Raw genomic sequence first — 7,676 nt, 5'->3', positions numbered from 1 at the left:
CCAGTCTGAATAAAAAGTACTATTCTCTGGGCTTTTTCCAGGATTCCTCTCTATCATCTTTCACTGTCTGCCTCCTTGTTCCTATCTCCTGTGTCCCACTGCTCAGCCCCCCAGGGAGCTCCCTTTGCTGCATGAGCAGTGTGAAGCACACACACAGTGAGGCACACAGAGCTCACTATTGCACGTGACTCTGCTCAGGCTCCAAGAACACTCACAACAAAACAACTCCAGTTTGTGTTTAGGTCAGAGCATATTTTATCAGAACTGCTAGAGGGGCCACAGCAACTCTGTCAACTCCAGCTCACCCTCTGATAGTAACTGATAGAATTCTTGAGTTTCTTACATTCCCAAGCACAAGGCAATAATCCCCTCTTCTGTTCTGAAGCCTATTCCTTCAGGTTGGTTCTTATGTAAAGCAGTTGCACTTCTCTGGCTAATTCTAGGACCATATACAGTGGACCCTTGACTTAGGAACTCAATTCATTATGGGGACTGGTTGTAACTCAGCTTGGTCAACTGAATGTTCAGGCTCCTCCACACAACCTCCAAAGTCTCTCTCCTGCACACAGGCTGATTTCAGTGTCCTCATGGAGACGCTGGCCCAGGATCTCTCAAAGAACCCCACACAGGAAAGAGTGGTGTAATGTTCCTTCCAGAATTCTTTAAAGGTTAAATCTGTACGTGAGACTCTCTGAGAACACAAGAGGCTGGCATTGGGGTCATAACTCAAGACGTTGGCTGTAAGTTAAAGCTAAAATCCCTGTTGTAACCCAAGTTGTTCCTGTGTCACATCCTAACTCAAGGGTCCACTGTAGTGTGTTGGTTGAGAAGTAAGCAGAATTGCTTACTGACTAGCCAGGGATTTAGCTCAGTGGTTCTGCTGCCTGCTTCGCAAGCACAAAGGCCCAAGTTCAATCCCTGGTACCCCGCCCTCCCAAAAAAAGAATTGCTTAGTGACTCTTCAGACTAGGGCAACATTATGCTGCCAGTACCTTCCATAACATGAAAGAGCAGTAACAGCTTGACAGTTACTGTGCTGTCCTCAGTCACATGTTAAGGACCACAACTCTGCCCATGACACAGGATACACATAGGAGCATTCTACTGCCTTATGTCTTGTTATGATCAGGAAAACGAACTTTCAGAAAATGCCTTTTGGGCCAGGGATTTAGCTCAGTGGGTTTTGCCACCTGCCTTGCAAGCACAAGACCCCAAGTTTGATCCCCGGTACCAACAACAAAACAGATAAAAATATATATTTTGATAATAAAATAAAATATCAAGAAGCACTCATATTAGTGTCGAGACCCTGTGAGAGGACTTGTTCAGTGTTATTTTTCTTGGAGTATGCAAGAAAACAGCACTTTCATTACATCATGCTTTTGTTTTTATTATTATAAAACTGAAAAAAATCCATCAGCAAATTCATCTGATAGAAATGGCTGAAATCAAAATTAGGCCACTGGCTAGTTGGTTTGGGTTGCAGAAGACCTCAAAGCTTTTAGGAGTCTCCATCAACATTAATAGTATTATAGAATAATTTATTTGCAGGCTAGCAGAGAAGGGCTGGTAAGGAAAATAAGTAGTTGCTAAAAATTAAGATGGGTGGAAATTGGGAACAGAAAGAACACAGCACTGCAATTCTGTGTAAACTGCTCAACAGTTAACACTGAAAACGTCACATTGTAAAAATGTTTGAAAAATTCTTTGAATGCACTTCTTGGTTTTCTGACCTCATTTGTGACAATTATCCTGGTCCTTCTGAGTAGGGCTTAAGCAGCATACATGAGCAGAACAGCACCATGGTACAAATGGGGAGGGTCTTTCTGCTGGGCAACAAACAGGTTCTTGGTGAGAAGACCAGCAAAGCCTTCAATTAACTGGGACCAATAAATAAATGGGACAATTATGACACCTGAACTGCTTGTTTGCCTCTTTAAGCCTCATTTTCCTCTAAACCATTAAGATAGCATTACATAATTTAGCCTACAACCAGGAATCCACAAGGTGATGCAGAATCCCCCGGGGTCACACGAGAGCAGTGATGTGTATTTTTCTTATACGTTCTTTTCCTCTTTGAAGTAGTACATTCACAACTACTGAAATTTTCATACACAGGTGTACAACCAAATCCAGAAACATTGATAAAGAACAGGCAGCCTAACAAATTTAATGATCAAAATTAAGATAACACACTAGTTGGTGATTTTAAAACTCTAATTGCTGGTCTGTATTCTGTTTGCTTGCTTTAATACTCGTTTACACCTTCGGAAATGTAACCAAGTATGTGTTTTATTTCTTTGATGGTACTACATAAGTGTCTGCCTGCCAATGTGCAAGTGCTTATATTTAAAGTACAGTCCCACCATATATTTAAATTTTCTTAGTGTAAGAGAATGTGGCATGTCTTAACTTTACCTTAATTAATTCATATAAAATTAGTGTAAGATGGCAGGCATTTTGAACAATAAGCTCTTCAGATATTGCCCAGCATAATGTAGATGTTCAAGCAGAAACTGAGCTGCTTCCCAATGGGAAAGAGGAGGAAAAGCTGTAGCAATGATCGTACTCGGCCTGCAGAAACTGAGCTGCTTCCCAATGGGAAAGAGGAGGAAAAGCTGTAGCAATGAAATCGTACTCAGCCAGTCTGACTGTCATAAACAGGAGGACTAGGTAGCTCACAAAACAAACAAATGTACAGGTTAAGGTGGGATTGTTAGGTCTACTATTTTAGGCCCTGTTTAGATTTAGGAAATTATTATATTTTGACTGATATTTAATGACAGCCATTTTATTCCTGGCATTCAAAGATAGTTATTTTTTTGGAGCTCATCTTTAATTTAATATAAGCAAAGGAACAAGTAGAGAAGCAGGAGTAGCTCTCCATGCAAAGCTAAGCATGTGTAGCTAAGTTAACTATAGCAGTTCTTCCTGCTGAGTAACTTAAAAATATTGCCGATCCAGTAACATCGAGAATATCCATATCATCCCCAGTTCACATCTTGGTTTCTAGCATTCTTCAGCAAAAAAGAAATATGATTACTATGACAAATGGCTGGGAGGGGAAGTGTGCATGATAATTACATCAGTTTCAAGAATTGCATAGCGTTATAAAGTAAATAAGCACTTCACAAACAAAATAGTGGGTGCACAGCACCCCTTCAAGGAAACTTCTCAAGAGTTAGGGCCTCGTACCACAGTGATCCAGGCACTCCCATGTCTGCGTCAGCACAACTCATAATAGCTAGATCTTAGAAACAGCCTATAAGTCCACTGATGAATGAGTGGATGGAGAAAATGTGGTGTTTACACACAATGGATACAAATTCCTCGAGGAAGGATAAACTGGAGTCATTTGTAGGAAAACGGATCCACTTCATGATGTTAAGTGGGGTGACTCAGACACACAAGCTTAATTATTGCGTGGTTTCTCTGACATGAAAAACTTAATACATAAAAAGAACAAAAGCAAAGACAGATAACAGGGGGGAAAGAGAGAAGTTATTTCAACCCAGCTCGAGCAATGCATCTACAAGTGTAATTTGATTTAATATAATTATCTTATATATTTTATATGTTCTTTGGCCTATTTGCTTGGTTTTAATCTGTGCACATGATAATTAACTTCATACAGTCTTGTAAGATAAATGAATCGTGCTAGAAAAATAAAAGGGGGTAGAGGGAAAGGGAGAAAGATAATCAAAATGTGTTATGTGTATGTGCCAATTCCTTACAATGAATGTAATCATCATGTATGAAAAATATGTATTAATAAAGGTTTGTTAAAAAGGTTAAAAAAAAGAACACAAGTACCACCTGAATGTATTCCAAAAGGCAAAAGATGACATAATTTTGATAACAAAACTAATTATGTAGCATTGGATTGAAATATAAAATACAAATGAAGATATCGCTGTATGAAAACAAATGAATGATTGAATATGCTATCAACTGACTTACAGAAAGTCTCCTGAATTTTTAATATCTATACAAGACATGTCTGTCTCCAATACGTCTCATAACCAGCTCTTGCCTTTTGAATTTTGGTAAAATGTTTCTCTGCATAAAGTGCAATGATGTTTAATAAGTCCAAATGTATGCACCCATTTAAATGTCTGTTTTTTCTCTAATCTTCATATTCTAATGTGTTATTCCCCATCTTCATGTTATTTTCCTGAAAAATAAGTTCTATTTTATTAAGCAATCAGATATTTAATCCTTTGGAAATATCTGTGAATTCTAGAGAGATATATAAATATCCAGATGCATAGAATTCACGTAGGAAAGTGTTTAAATGTGGTCTTTGTATGTTGATGGTGATGAATGAAATCCACTCAGGCACACTCTGGCGCGAGCCTCTCTCTTCAGTGACAGCATTTGTGTCTCTGTGTCCAAGCTCATCACCTCAGACTATGGCACAGATTCCAGTCTCCCAGTCACAACCCTTCCAACTGGGGTATCCCTGCTTCCCAGTCATTGCCCAGTAGCCACACATATGGTCACCAGATACAATCCCACTTTCTACATTTCTTTGCTTGTAATTTTATCCCCAAGTTTGGCTCTGTTTAGAAAATAAACTACATGGTTACCATACCTCTCACCAATACCACATTTTCCTGAATGTATAAAAGGAATTTCTATGAAAGTATTTCTACCATTACCAAAAATTTGTGATTTTTATAATAATCTCATTAAAATATATTTTAATTTTTTTTTCCAATTTCACATGATCCTTATCACTTATGTAAAAATGTTTCTTGTGGTTTATTTGTAAAAGCCTTAGAAAACACATTTTGCTTTTTTAATTTTTTGAAATAAATATATCTTGAACAGAGTAGGAAAAGATTACAGTGAATTTTGGAAAATTTTTATAAGACTGCTGAAAGGAAACTAAGTCCAAATGGACCCTTTAGATCTGGCATAACCAGGATGAGGGTGGCTTATGTATTTCTGGAGATTTACTATGGAAGAAAAGTATAAAGACAGTGCAGAGTGAGTTCAGATAGCACCCAGTGGGAAAGCCCACAGGGATATCAAACAGAGCAGAAAACGATGGCTCAGAACCACGGAGGAAGATGTACCTAAGAAACACACAAAAACAAAAGTGCAACAAACTACAGCGATGCCTTGGCTCTCAGTTTGCAAACAGCAGGGTCTGACAGCATTTTGCTTCAGCTGGAGAACTCTGCACCAGGTGACAAACACTAATGCAGCCATCTTCCCCAGAATCCGATTGAGTTCGTGAACCGAGGTGCTACCGTATTTCGAATACATTACAACATTAATGAATGAACATTAATACATATGTTTATTTTTACAAGGAAACCTATGCTATAATAAACTTAAGGTGGAGCAAATGTCACTTGGGCAGAGTGTGCCACCAGGAGTAGATGACCTTCCGATCAGAAATGATTTCTGGCAGCAAATCTTCCTCACGGCACCCTTCATCTCCCTGTTCCACAGGGTGTAGATCAGGGGGTTGAACATGGGAGTGATGATGGTGTAGAACAGGGCAAACACTTTGTCCTCTGGGAAGGTGGCAGCTGGTCTGATGTAAATGAAGAGCACAGGCACGAAGAACAAAACCACCACCATCACGTGGGAGCTGCACGTGGAAAGGGCTTTCCTGCGGCTCTCTACAGGGCAGGCCCCGACAGTGCACAAGATCAGCATGTAAGACAGCATCACAACCACAAACACCACCAGTCCCATCATGCCTGAATTGGCCACCACGAGGATCCCGGCTCTGTGTGTGTCGGTGCAGGCCAGTTCCAGCAAAGGGAACACATCACAGATGTAGTGGTCCATTTCGCTGGGGCCACAGAAAGGCAGGGTGGTAATGAGGAGGCCCTGGGCAAAGGAGTGCAGAAATGCCCCTGAGCAGCATGCAGCGACCATCGCAGTACACCTGAGCCTGCTCATGATGACGGCATAGTGCAGGGGCCTGCAGATGGCCACGTAGCGGTCATAGGCCATTGCCGTGAGAATGAAGACCTCGATGCCCCCGAAGAAGTGCAGAGCGAAGAGCTGAGCCAGGCAGCCAGTGTGAGAGATGGTGTTCCTTTCTTTCAGCAAGTCTGTGACTAGTTTAGGTGTCACTGTGGAAGTGTAGCACAGATCTGAGAGGGCAAGGTAGTTAAGGAAGAAATACATGGGCTGGTCAATTAGCTGGCTTCGAGTGATAGAAATCATTATCAGCGCATTCCCCATTCAAATATCTAGGTAACAAAATAAGAGCAATAGAAATCACAGGCTTTTAATTTTCTTGTTCTGGAAAAGTCCCAACAGTATAAATTCTGTGACGTTATTTGTATTTTCCATGGTCCAGTGCATTTAAAATTCAATAGATTTGGCTGAAAAAAATAACAGGTCAATATGAGAAGCATTGACTTAGAACAGTATGGATCATACTGCAACAGAAATAAGTTAATGTACTTACCCATCTCCCTTATTAGTAATACTAAAGTAATTAAGCATACATTTCCTATGGAGAGGCAGGCCACATAATTCACTGTCCCAGTCAGGTTACACTGTGCAATGAAGGTAAGTGATACCGATGGCTACATTTGCTCCAAGCACAAAGGTACACAGTGGTCTTGCGTATGTAAAGTGAGGATGCACCCCGGGAGGAAGCCGTCCTCATTGGGGACTCGCTTGCCTCCTCACTATGTTGGAAGAGTCAGACTTAGGGTGAGGTCAAGTCCGAGGTGAAAGCTTATCTTTATTTACATTTTCATTGTGAAATTTTCACTTTAAGAAACACACTGACCTGTGTATCTTGCTGGTTCTACTGTTTGCACGCAAGGTGAGTATGGGATTTGCGTCACCCAAGTCTTGATCTTCTTTGATCTTGGGTAGAAAAACATTACGTATTTGTCACCACAGAAAACAACAAAGAAAGCGTAATACCACACAAAGGCAAAGGAACTAAGGTATTCGATTTGCTTTGCATAGATGGACTAAAAATAATACTCGTGGCACCCAAAATCTGCCAAGGGAATGGTCCCAAGTAACAGCACACATCAGCTTGCTATTGTTTTTTAAGTAAATGAATGATTACATATACTGACTTAAAATGGTTTTGTCATCTCAGTTTTTAAATGTGACTAAATTATTTTTAAAATGATGATTTTGTAAAATAGTGGTATGTAAAAATATTTGTTTCAGAATATCACCCTATTTTTAATATTCTATAATCAGAAAAACATTTAATATTTTTAAAAGCAACCTTATTTTAGATGATCAGTAAATGAGTTTTCAGTGAAACTGGCAAAATATTTTTATAGTTGCAAGCATACCTTAGGATCCTTTCCAAGGGTCTTGAATAATAATAATTTAATATTTTGCTCCCCACAGCCCTTGCAGAATAACAGTATTCATAAATACAATAAAATGCTATAAAATACACTCTGAAGAATCCCACTAGTTTAGGTAGATGATTTGAAAAGCCCTCTTTCTCCCATTTCTTTCTCCAGTGCTAACAACCAACTAGACAAATAGCTACATCGTCGGAAGATTTCCTTCCTTCCTTTCTCCCTTGGTTCAACGTTCTTGGAAAACTGACTTTGCTGGGTAAAATCATGTGCCATGGCATCTAGTTCTCCTCTAGAGTCCAAGTTCCCTGTTTCTGCATTCAAGAACGATGTAAGGTGTGTGTGTGTGTGTGTGTAACTCAT

General features: G+C 39.8%; 1 pseudogene; it reads right to left on the bottom strand.

The window, feature by feature from the left end:
- Positions 1–5,331: 5,331 nt before the first annotated feature.
- On the bottom strand, positions 5,332–6,321 carry LOC104874420 (annotated as a pseudogene).
- Positions 6,322–7,676: the final 1,355 nt, after the last annotated feature.

Source organism: Fukomys damarensis, unplaced genomic scaffold, assembly GCF_012274545.1.
Source record: "Fukomys damarensis isolate Sample0158 unplaced genomic scaffold, DMR_v1.0_HiC HiC_scaffold_46820, whole genome shotgun sequence".
NCBI lineage: Eukaryota > Metazoa > Chordata > Mammalia > Rodentia > Bathyergidae > Fukomys > Fukomys damarensis.
The sequence above is the reverse complement of the archived record's forward strand: the minus strand, read 5'-3'. Positions and strand labels throughout refer to the sequence as shown.